General features: G+C 37.6%; 1 protein-coding gene across 27 annotated transcripts in view; it reads left to right on the plus strand.

Moving 5' to 3' along the window:
- ADGRL2 (adhesion G protein-coupled receptor L2) overlaps window positions 1-12314 on the plus strand; it is a 631449-nt gene that overhangs the window by 127169 nt on the left and 491966 nt on the right. For all 27 annotated transcript variants that reach the window (XM_040470760.1, XM_040470770.1, XM_040470764.1 and 24 more), the window contains exon 3: window positions 601-669. The gene's annotated coding sequence lies outside the window, so the exon portion shown is untranslated. The remainder of the gene's footprint in view (window positions 1-600; window positions 670-12314) is intronic.

A 12314-nucleotide genomic window follows, 5' to 3' on the forward strand; every position in this document is an offset into this window, starting at 1 on the left:
GTCTAATGACTAACAAGATAAGAGTGCAATTGATCTTTTTATTAACCCGTGTCCCCAGGTGGGGGGCAGCCTGCTCCTCCCTCCTGGGTTCAGATACACTGCTTCATTTCAGGAACATTTTAGACCCTTTCACTTTTTTTTGTCTGAGCTGGTTCTTTTTTTTGTTTGTTTAATGTTTATTTTTGAGAGACAGAGAGAGACAGAGCACGAGTGGGGAAGGAGCAGAGACAGGGGAGAGCAGAGAGAGAGGGAGAATCCGAAGCAGGCTCCAGGCTCTGAGCTGTCAGCACAGAGCCCGATGTGGGGGCTGGAACTCATGAACCTCGAGATCATGACCTGAGCCTAAGTGGCACTTAACCGAGGGAGCCACCCAGGTACCCCTAGTCTGAGCTGGTTCTTAAAGCACAGGGGTAACAAACACAGAAGATATTCCACGGCATCCAAATTCTATTTTCTCTGAAACTCCAAACTAGTAAATATCTTTGTAATTTGCATCTAACTCAAAACAATATTTAACGTACATTGAGAATTTATCTACAATCCTATTGATATTCTTTTCATGTTGAATTTGAACTCTGGGTTTGTTTGTCTTCCTTTTAGGACTCAGACAACTCACCCTAAACCACACAACTCGTTCTGAAGACGATGGAGCCCACATAGATTCGTAAGGTAAATGATTACTGTCAAAATATAACATAATGGATTCAATTACGGAATGAATTCCAGCACTGTGGAAACGTGTTGTTCTTCATTTGTCTGCTGGAGACTTGCTAAGTTAAGATGCTGGGTGGTCCTTTAGTAGAAGGCAGAATCATGATCCTGGGTCGCGCTGTGGGAACAATAAACTGCATCTGTGGGTTGGCTGTCTTCAGAATCAGATTATCTGTTGTATGTTGCGTAAGGCTGGCTACCTACCTCGATTTTTTCAAGTATTCTTGTGATCTTAGGAGGCTCTTGCCCTGGGGCATGCCAGCACATCACAAATCCTACTGTCAAGTGGAGTGATTAAAGCCTTTATTGTCACACACCAAGCCCAAAGTTACTAGGATGCATTCCGTTGTGGAGGTAGGAGGAGGTACAAAACATCCCATGAAGGCTACCTCTGCCGCAAGTGACGTCGGATGAGGAAGTGTGCGGCACAGGAACTGAGAGACGATGGCCTCTTTTTTCTGTTTCTCTAAATCACAGTCATCATTTGCTTTCCTGCTTGTTAAAATAATTATTTATGTCTAGAGGCTGCCGATCTATGTGAAGGTACATACAGGATCTTTGATATCCCCTATAGCAAAATGGTGAAAAGCCTAGGCTTCAGAGCCTACCTAAATTCAAATTTGCCAGCAATGACACCGTTGCCTTCAATTTTCTCATCTGTAAAGTGGGAGAAATAATAGTACTCACTTGCAAGGGCTGTGGCATAGTATATAAACAGATGGGCAGATGCAAAGCACTTCAAGTATTGCCTAGTACCTAGAAAACACTAAATTCACTGATTAACTAAAGGGCTTTCATTCTACCTCCTCACTTTGTTTCAGGTTCTCAATTTACCTTTAATCCAGAAACTTGGTGGTTGTGGGAATTATTAAGGGAAGCAAACTCCCAATTCCCTCTTAGCAGCCTTCCTCCTAAAGGAGATATATTATACCTTTCATGTAAATGCCAGGAAGGGAAATAATTGGCATCCCATTGCCCTTTGAATGGGTCCCTGGCTAGCCCTAGGTGGTGTGACGTCTAAAGTGACCTGAAAGCGGGGTGCCTGCCAGCTCAGCAGCACAGTGTAGTGGGAGAATCAATTAGAAGACTCAGGGCCATTTCAGAAACATGCAAACATCAATTGGCATCGAGTTTCAGGAAGCAGAATAAAAAGGGATCTACAAAACAAAAAGCCTTTCAAAGGGATGGAGGGAAGCACGGTTCTTCCAAATCACGAAAGGATGATTATGATCACCATTAGAGCTTAATGAGCCTATATATGGCTAATGACTTCATCTCTCCAGTAGATTTGCCAGTAGTCTGTGTTTCCACTGGTATCCATCCTTCTCTTCTAATAAACATTACCATCCCGCTAGCTGGTCAGAACAAGTCATTGGATTTCTCCTTCCTCCATTAGCAAAAGCGTATTTCTCAAACCTCCCATCCCTCTGTTTCAGGACTGAAAGGAATGCAACAGAGAAAAGAAAATAAATAACACCACTGTATGGTTTATAGATCTTTGGAACACCTAGGTTTAATTCTGGGTCATCAACTGCTCTCTGACCTAGTTTTCTCATCTCCAAAATGCAACTGATCACGATTTGATTTCTAACATTAACTTTAAAAATAAAAATACATGAAACTGATCTTTTAAGACATGTATAGATATGGTTTATTTTACCCAATTTTGATATTTCTTACAAATGACATCATTGATTATGGCTAGATTTTTATTTTAATAACCAAATGCAAAAAACGACAATTATAAGTTTTAAACTAGTTATCTGCTGAGCCATTTAAAGACTATTAACTTGAGAAAGACGTAAGAAATAAACTGAAGTTAGAATCTTTTTTTAATTAACCATACTGTTATAATATTTAGTTAACAGTGATACAGTGTTACAATCATTCAAATGGACAATATTTGGCAAAGTGGAAATAATGCCGTATCTTTTAAAGAACAGGTGTTAATAATAGGTTGTTTATTGGAAGAGAAAATTTCTTATAAAAATAATAAATACCATTCCCCATCACAATTTTTACTCACATGTTTGTGTGAATATTTCTCTCATTTTCCTATTTTCAAAGTATATCCTTTAAATATAATAGATCATAATATAGTCTTGAATAATAATCACACAAATACCATTGTCCTAAAATAATCTTGAATAGTATCATGCAAATATTATTGTCTCAATATAATCTTGAATAAGAACACACCACTATAATATTGAAAATAAGCAAGCAATAGTTACGGTGGAAGGGATAATATTAGCTATTAAGACAATACTTTAGTGTCATACTTCAAAAATTTTAAATTGTTTTATGCTAAAATATTCCAGCATAATTTTTCTGGGGTCTTTATGCTAGAAATAAACTTTGATTGCTATGGTAATGTAAGAAATATGAATGGATAATGTCTGTTCCCTATAACCATCATCACAGGTAAGTGTCATTGTTAAAAAGACATGGCTGGGATAGCGTTTTTGAGTTCTAGTCCCAAATCTGCAACGGAATTTTCTGAGTGATCCTGAGCAATTAGCAACCATCTAACTAAAATTTTTGATATAAAATTTGAAGAAATAAATAAAGGAGTCTCAAAAATGAAAGCTGATTTTTAAGAAAAACTTTCAAGCAACAAAAACATTTAGCGAATTCTAACATGAGCCAAATCCACATTCCGCTGTCAGTCTTTCCTGCAACATACCTGCCTCTTCCTCTTGTGCACTGATTCCATCATTTCACGAATGAAATGGTTGGTTAGTTTAAAGTGCGTCCTGTTCATGGTCACTAGAAACTTTAAAATCACAAAAAAGTACAAGCTAACTGTGTGTATTTTTTAAGTTCACTGACTATTTAGAAACCTCTTTTTTATAGTTATTTAATTAATTTTATTGAGGGTCTCTAGTATATCCAAAGCTGTTCCACCCCAGAAAGGATGTATTAAAAAAGAGTATAAAGTGTGACCCCTACTTTCCACAGTGTATATATGAAAGTAAAATCAGCATATACAAAATAAATATTATCATCACAAAAATATATGTATGTGTTCATCTCAATGTTATAAATTATAACTTCTATAAGAGTTCTGATGGAAGTGGTAGGATCCAAGATGGGATTTTAATAATGAATACAGCAGGGTATGTAGTTCTTTTCTGGGCCAAATAACCAGTGGTCCTGGATTTATATTATCCAGGGTCTATGTAATGAGCTATTTGACCACTAAACACAAAGCGAAGGAGTAGTCAGTTGAAGGGGCTGGTTAAGTAGTCAGTTGAAGGGGCCAGGTAGGTCCCACCAAACAGATCTTTCACTCTTCCATGCCCAGTGAAATCGAGAATAGACATCCCACCCAAATCCCATGCTTACCTGGGATATGAGTCTGGCCCCTCACATTGCAACAGTGAAGATTCCATCATGAGTGGAGAGAATCATTCCTCTCAGAAAGAATTACAGCTCTTTTAATGGAGTTCAAACCTTTAAGACCCAAATGCTGGGCTTGGGTACAAAGCTTATTTCGATTTGAGAATATAGAAGGTGAGTCCCTGAATTAGTACTATGAATTAACCATTTGCCATCTAAGGAAAAAATGAGATCATTTATATTAATAATCCAAAACTCGACTCACACAAAATTAAAATCAGATACTATTCCTGAAAGTCTAAGTTGCACTGTGTTGTGAAAGTAAACTGTAAGTATGCCGATGACAGTGGCGATCGTAGCTACCATGGATTGAGAGCTGATTGCACGCATGGCATTCTGTCATATGCTTTAACTTATATATATATATATATATATATATATATATCTCATTTAATCCTCACAACATTTATATAGAGGGAAAAGGTTTTGTCCCTGGTTTAAAGATAAAGAAATGAGGCTCAAAAAATTTAACTGGATCAAATTTTACAAGTAGCAAGTAGCAGAGCCAAGACTTGAACCAGTGTCTTTCTGAGGGCAAAGGGCATGCTCTTTCCATTATGCACACTACCTCTCAGACAGTGCTGCCTCACTGTCTAATGATGCTTTTCTTATATACTCAGGTATACCAGTAAGATGACTAAGTTGACAGTTTTATTGCATGTATGTACATTAACATCAACCAATACTTATTATTTAGTCCCATGAAGTCAATGAATGTTTTGCAGGCAGATGGGCTACAGATTCAGAAAAATCAATGAGTATTTGACTAAGCAAGTGAATTATGAAGAGTAAAAGCATCATATGTGCTTTTTCTTGGAAGTAAAGGGAAAGCCATGGTGTTAATAAAACAGACCCAATGGTAATGACTTCGAGCCCCCCACCCCCTCAAAGTAGAAATCAATCTGACTCTCAGGTTGATTTTGCTCATTCCATAAACTTATTTCCCAATGGAGTTCCTTAATTTTGACATTCAAAATACAGAGTACCGTCATGGCTCTTTGGCTCTTTACTTTCAGATTTAAGGCCAGTTTACTTTTTAATCTCTTCTCATTTATTATTCACTTTCATATAAAACTTTCTTTGTCTTCTTTTCATACTCTTCATGTTCTTGCCCACTCTCTAACAGACTGTTCTCACCGTCTGGAAGGTCTTCCATTTATCTTACCTTTTCTTCTTCGTGTCTATTAAGTCCTCACTGTATTCAGTTTCCAGGATCTGTAGTTCTGATTTTGCCTAAAGCTTTCCCAACTAATTAGATATAAAACATTGTAATCCTTCCATGGAAACCATCTTTCCTCTATAGCCAAAGGCATTACCAGTGGGAAAATGTATTCGTTTTGTATATAACAGTAATTTCTACCATTAGGTTGTACTTTTCATTGATCTATTTTTTCTGGTTAGAATAGAAATGCTATTGTTGAAAATTTATAAATATCAAAACACACAAGGAAGAAAATAAAAGCCATTGTTAATGCCAACACCCTGAGAAAAACATTGTTAACATTATATTTCTTTCTTTGGTGTTTTTTTTTTTTTTTTAACACATTTGGTTGTATTTTAACATCAATTCTCCGTCTTAATATATTTTGATCCTGCTTTGTTTCTCCCGAAATTAGACCTTAAATTTGGATTCATCCAGTTCTCTGGATTAATCAAAGCCAAGTGACCAGTAAGAGGGTTGACCATTAAGAAAGAGGCCTAGCATTGATTCATAGAGGTCTAGAAATGTTCCTATTTCTGGGCTTGTTTACAAAGATAAGGTCTTGTGTGAAGCTCCTGGGTGATTCCCTTTGCTTCCGTCATGTGCTAATTTCTTGTTAATTGAAACTACTCTGTTTTTATTTCACAGAAGCTAGGAAAATATATTAATATTATATAAGACACGGTATTATAAAATAATACATCTGTCTTCTTAATTTCTAAATGAAATTAAAGATCAAAGAACTATTTTGTGTCCATGTGACATTGTAAATGCCCTCTGTGGCTTTTATCTCCTGCCTGTAGGCCCATCTTAACTACATGGAAGATGAAATTTTCTTGTTCAGATACCTAACCTTTTTATCCCCCCCAAGCTCATTTTATCAAGCGTGACTCATCAGTTTTCATCTGGTGAACAGACATTTGAAAACTTAACTTTTTCCACATGCCTTACCTGCCCAAGTTTGGGGTTCAAATTTTTATCATTTAACTCATTAGGAAGGACTTCGCTCTTATGTAATTGCTAAGCATCTCATTTCTTCCACCTATGCAAAATAATGTTTGATTATTCTGCTCAGGTTTAGACACTTATCTGGTTTGGATTTGTTTGCTAACTAAACATCTAAAGACATTAACTAACATTTCCCCAAAAAAGCATTAAATGTGACCTCATAGGAGAAATAACTTTGCAGTCTCACTGAACATTTCTCCTCACAATTCCCCTGATATAATGTGTATCCTTAGCAATTAGCACATGGTATATACCACCATCAGCTATTTGTAAACAAATACATAACATCCTTCAAGGCATCAAAACTCATCCCCAAGCTAACAGGACAAAGGTAATGAAGGCTAAAGGTTTTCATAGCTTGGATGAGATGCAAAAACTTTTGTTCCAAAAAATCTATTTCCTTAATGTCAACTATAACCCTCTTGCCCATGAGAAAAGCATTTCTCACACCTTTTTTTTCCCCTTACACCACCTAAAAGTGGACTACCCAACTTAAACCCTGAGTCTAAAAGTATTGAGAAACTGCTAAATATATCCATGTCTCTGTAGTGAAGATTTTACAGACAAAGATAAAGAAGCCAAGGTATTAACACCAACGATGAGTCTGAGAAGCGAACAGCTGTGGGTGTTGAGGTGCCCCAGGGAGTGGGGGTTCAAGGGGACAATTGTCAGTTGTCAGGACAATCAAGACACCATAATATTTTAATTTGCACACATTCAGCATCAGGGCAGATACTGCCCACATAAGGTTGGTGTTTTACTGGAATCTAAACTAATTCCACTTGTTTCATGCTACTGAATGGTTTATTTGCTGTGGGACCCTCAGGGGGTAAAGGGGAGGGAAATACATTAAGTCAAAACTGCAAATACTTTTTAAGACTACACAAGGTGTATCTAGCTCTCTTATTGTTACATGGTATGTTAGGAGAAAAAAAAAAAAGTCTGTGGGACATCTACCCTGACTGATCAAGTCAACCTTTGAAACCTGCAATGAAAACACGGAGACAACCATACGTAATACACGGTAGCATTAACAAGTTAATTTTCTGGAAATTGTGTTGGCATTAGGATGAGAAGTGGATGAAAAGAGTTCGAGGAAAACAAAGACATCACTCTGTAAATCAATAAGTTTGCTGATTAATGAAGAGCCAGCCTTTGTTATGAAGGACTGGATGCACAGTTGGTTATGAGCACATCTTTCCATAATGGCTGCCACTCCTATATGTGCCTGGAGAGAGAAGGAGATAGAAACGTTTATGACTTTTGTACCACCCACATACACAAAAACACATCCTCACGAATCCCTGTCTATAAAGGTTTATTTATGTAGCTGTAAATTGGAAAATCCTAAGCATAAAACTCTATATCTATTAAATATACAACGGTTTAGTGGACTAGAGATGGGGCAGCCTTCCTTACTTGTGCTTTTTTCTGTCAGCGATGACACAAGATCATAGGGAATCCATATCTCTAAAGCCAAAGAATAGCTCCCAGTCATTTGTGGCTTCATTAGCAATGTTGTGATGTCCCTTAAGGACAAAACACATAAATGTTCTCTTGTCACTTACAATTGTGTCAAGGAGAAAACCAAAATGAACTTGCAAAGTCATGCACCAGCTCAATTTTGGAAGGAAAAAAAAATCTTCTTTGAAGGAAACGAAATCAATCCCCAGTTCAAATTAAATTTGGACTATTCTGTGAAGCTCCAATACACAGCTCCAATAACAATCAGTACTTATGGACTTAAAATGCAGGCAAATAATGTTTCATTTAAAAGAAATTGAATGAGGATTACTGACAGAGAAAGTTTTAATGCTATTTTATCACTAGTTAAAGTTAAATCATGCCGTTATTGGCTCAGTCGTGAACATCTCAATCCACACTCCTTTTTTTTTTTTTTTCTTTGCTTTTTCCAAATGTTTCCAGGAGTCCTTTGCTAGGTTGGGCTTGTGTTTTCATCTTATTAAAACCCTGCCATGCAAATGTATCATAAGTGTAGCCTGAAGACTTCTGTCTCATGCAAAATTTAGCTTAAACTCGACTAGCATGAAACACTTTGTTATACACAAACCTTCTGTTTGGTTTGCTGACATTCTTAGTCGGCTCTCATGGTGATTCATTATCTTGTGATATAGATTTCCAAGTATCATCTTTGTATTGATTTTTATATCTTTAATAACCACTCCACAGAAGATGGCTCCACTGGTGTCATTGATCGCATCAAAAATTCAAGGCTTACAGAAATACTAGAGGGCTAATTGGTAGCAGAACATTTCAGACTTAATCTTAATGCAGTCTTAATCTTCTGCATTAAACCTACCTGAAGGTTTCCTTTTGGAGTCGACCAGGGGAAGTTTAGTGCTTCGTTGAAAAACACCTGGTGAGAGCATGCAAGAACAGAGCAATAAGTGGACTCCAAACTTGAAAATGTTACTTAACATTCAGAAGTGAAGAGCAGTCCCTTCATCTGGGGTCCTAATCGTGGACATGCTTCTTGCTTTCCCTGCCTCTCACCTCTGGCTCCACAGAGCCAGGTTGGCTTATACGTTTCTGGGAAAGAAAAGTCCTCATTAGTCTAAAGCTCCCACCACTCTGGGATTTGATAGTTTCCCAGTTTAATGATAGAAGGGATTCTCTGCAGAAACTTAGAAGGGACATCCTGTTTGTGTAAATTCCCCTAGACAAGAAATTTAGGACTGCTGGTATCGGGCCTGTAAGTCTGGACACCAGCATATGACCAGGGATGTCCTTCTAGTGCTCCTTGTGTAGAGACCATACAGATCAGCTTTAGGTCATCAGACACCTAACAGGAAGAAGCAGGTACTTTCTGCAAAGCGTAAGGGTAGCTTGATTATAAAGTTGGAACTGGAGTCACTGTATTCTTGCCAAAACAAAATTTTTGTGTGTGAACCTACTCCATGCCATTCAGTATATCAAAGCACAGACAAGTATAACCTGGTCCCTGCCCTAGAGAACCTTGCTTTCAGAAGTCTGTGGGTGGAAGGTGGAAGCAGACTGAGAGACATTTGGTAACTAACTAGAAGGCAAGATGCATAAGGACGTAGCTTTGGAATTGGCCACACCTGAAACATTGTGCTGTGTGACACTTGCTGCCTCCCTGAAAAAATGGCGACAGTTAAATGTTTCTTGAGGCTCCTGGGTGGCTTAGTTGGTCAAGCTTCCAACTCTTGATTTCAGGTCAGGTCAAGAGCTCACAGTTCATGAGTTGGAGCCCCACGTCGGGCTCTGTGCCGACAGCGTGGAGCCTGCTTGGGATTTCCTCAATCTCTCTCTCTCTCTCAAAATAAATAAACGTTAAAAAAACTTTCTTCTGCATGAGAATAAAAGGTGACAGTGCATACAAGGCTGAGTATGAGGCATATCATCCATGCACCTCAAAGGCATGCTACCTGTTAGAAAACGACAAAAGAAGCAGCGAGTGTTTTTGCTTTCCTTTTGTGTGGGACTTGAAGTCCTTTAAGAGAAGGTAGAAAAGAGAGATCAACTTTAAAAATTGTACGTGTTCTTCTTTTCTGGCAACGTTTAGAACACAGAGTTACACATATAAGTTATTTCAGCATTATAGATGTAGCATCAAACACTGAAGGGAATTTGGAATCTTTAAGACATTTGAAATTAGAGTCCAGGCTTTACAGAGATTGGGAAGATAAAGGGCTGAGTCAAGGACGGAAGCCATAGTGAGATTTTACAAAGGTCATGGTGACTTTTTGATGTGTGGCATTTAGGTACTTGAACCTTGGGATTCACATAATTTTTAGGTAGGTCTCCAGAAATTAGAGTCACGCGTTTCAAAGTTTCTCATTTTCAAAACGCAGCCTAAAAATCTCACAAACAAAATAATAAATATGTAAGGGTCTATGCAACTGATTTCGGCATCAATGCACTGCTAGAACTTAGCGCCCAGGTTATCGTCAAAGTGTTACAATTACAATATAAGGGTGGATTTACAATATAAGTAGGATAAGATACATAAAGAAAAAACAAATGCTTCTATAATGCAAATCGTTTTTCTACTCAAGTCGTTATTCCTGCTGCATAGTTATTTGCTTCATAGAATTTAGCCCTGTCTCTAGTCCATAAATACTCATTTGTGGATGAAATTCAGTCTGCACTTTCATTGCACCTCTTTCCCAAACAAGCTACAACTTGCAACTTAGGAGAGTAAGACATTTTTAAGCAGTTTCCTTACAGATGTTTTTATTTCATTGTTGTCCAACCACCTTCAAAGTTGCCTTCCCACAAAACAGTTCCCAACTTCACAGGTTCCCAAAGAATTCATCCCATTTGCTGCCTCCTTCTTCTGCCTTTTATTTTCTTCCTTTCTGCCCCCTTCCCTGCCTTTTCTTTGCTATCTTTGACCTTTTCTCTGCCAGCACTGCCTTTATCCCATTTCATTTCTCTGTCTCTTCTGCCGTCCTCCTTTCCTCTTGCCCTTGTTAGGTTATTACATGAACTGAAACCCAATGCACAGAATTGTAAGTTTGATTCACATTTTATTTATCCTTTGGATCCCTTGAGCAGCAATCCAAGGAGTCTCCCGGTATGCTGCTAAACTCATTTTTCCATCTGTCACAAGAAAGGATTAATGCATGAAAAGGAACAAGAATTCTACGAAATTCAGATGCTGCAAAATGCAGTAAGGATACCTTTCCAAGTACTGAGAAATTTCTTCTTTCCTTAACCTTTATCTTTTATTTTTTCCTGCAGTGTAACAAAAATGAAAGGTCTCTGTAGTCCTCAATACAGAAAAAAAAATGCTTTTGCTTAATAGTAAGTTAATATGGAACATGAATAAGTGATTTTCCATTTTTTAATTTTTAAAAACATTAAAATATTGCAAGAGGAAAGCATAGGTCACTACTTCTAATACACTAGGAAAAAAGGCATTCAATACTTACCAGCTTATTATTTCTGAAAATTTTTCATTCCTTTTTAAAAATAGTATTATCTATTCCTTACCATTGTTAGGGAATTAAGCTGGTGTTTATTAATACAATAATATTTTTTTTTAATTTTTTTTCAACGTTTATTTATTTTTGGGACAGAGAGAGACAGAGCATGAACGGGGGAGGGGCAGAGAGAGAGGGAGACACAGAATCGGAAACAGGCTCCAGGCTCCGAGCCATCAGCCCAGAGCCTGACGCGGGGCTCGAACTCACGGACCGAGAGATCGTGACCTGGCTGAAGTCGGACGCTTAACCGACTGCGCCACCCAGGCGCCCCAGTACAATAATATTATTAACAGTATTTGATTCTTGACCAATAATCAAATAATTGGAATATAGTAAAAAGCCACTGACAAAAATATGTATTTCTAGTTTTTCCTTCTTATTAAGTTCCTTTGTAATAATTATAAAAACCACCCCCCCCCAAACAACCAATACAACAGAGTTGAGATTTCCAGCCAAGTGAATTTTTTAAAAAATATTGGGCCTGCATATAAAATGGCCCAGAGATGAAATAAAAAAGTTGGACACTTTCAAAGTGCTCCCTTTTAAGGGCTTTCTTCGTCTGATCACAGCTCAGTACTTGTTACGCTCTAGAAATGGGAGCCACCTTTGCGATCATCATTGACCCTAGGCTTGAAAGCATATCACACATGCCTTTCAACTTGTCACTGTGGAATGTATGTAAATTCCAGTTATAAATCGAATGCCCAATGGACAAAACTGGCATCCTAACTTCCAGTCACATAGTTAGAATAATTGCCACGTTTTAAGGAACTGTGATGCTTTTACTCGTATTGTCTTGAATTCTAGCAAAGACCCGATATGAGGAATATTATCACCTTCATTTTACAGATGAGACAACTGAGAATTGGATAAATAAACCAATGTTGCCCAAATGCACAAAATCAATAATCATTCCACAAAAACTTTCCGTTCTGTTTGGCAAATAACAATGTCCTGCAAAATGGCAGTTCACAATGATTAGGTTATTATTAGGTTATATAACAAATGGTTTTGTTTCA

This window comes from Herpailurus yagouaroundi, unplaced genomic scaffold, assembly GCF_014898765.1.
Source record: "Herpailurus yagouaroundi ecotype Mexico unplaced genomic scaffold, PumYag 77, whole genome shotgun sequence".
Classification (NCBI taxonomy): domain Eukaryota; kingdom Metazoa; phylum Chordata; class Mammalia; order Carnivora; family Felidae; genus Herpailurus; species Herpailurus yagouaroundi.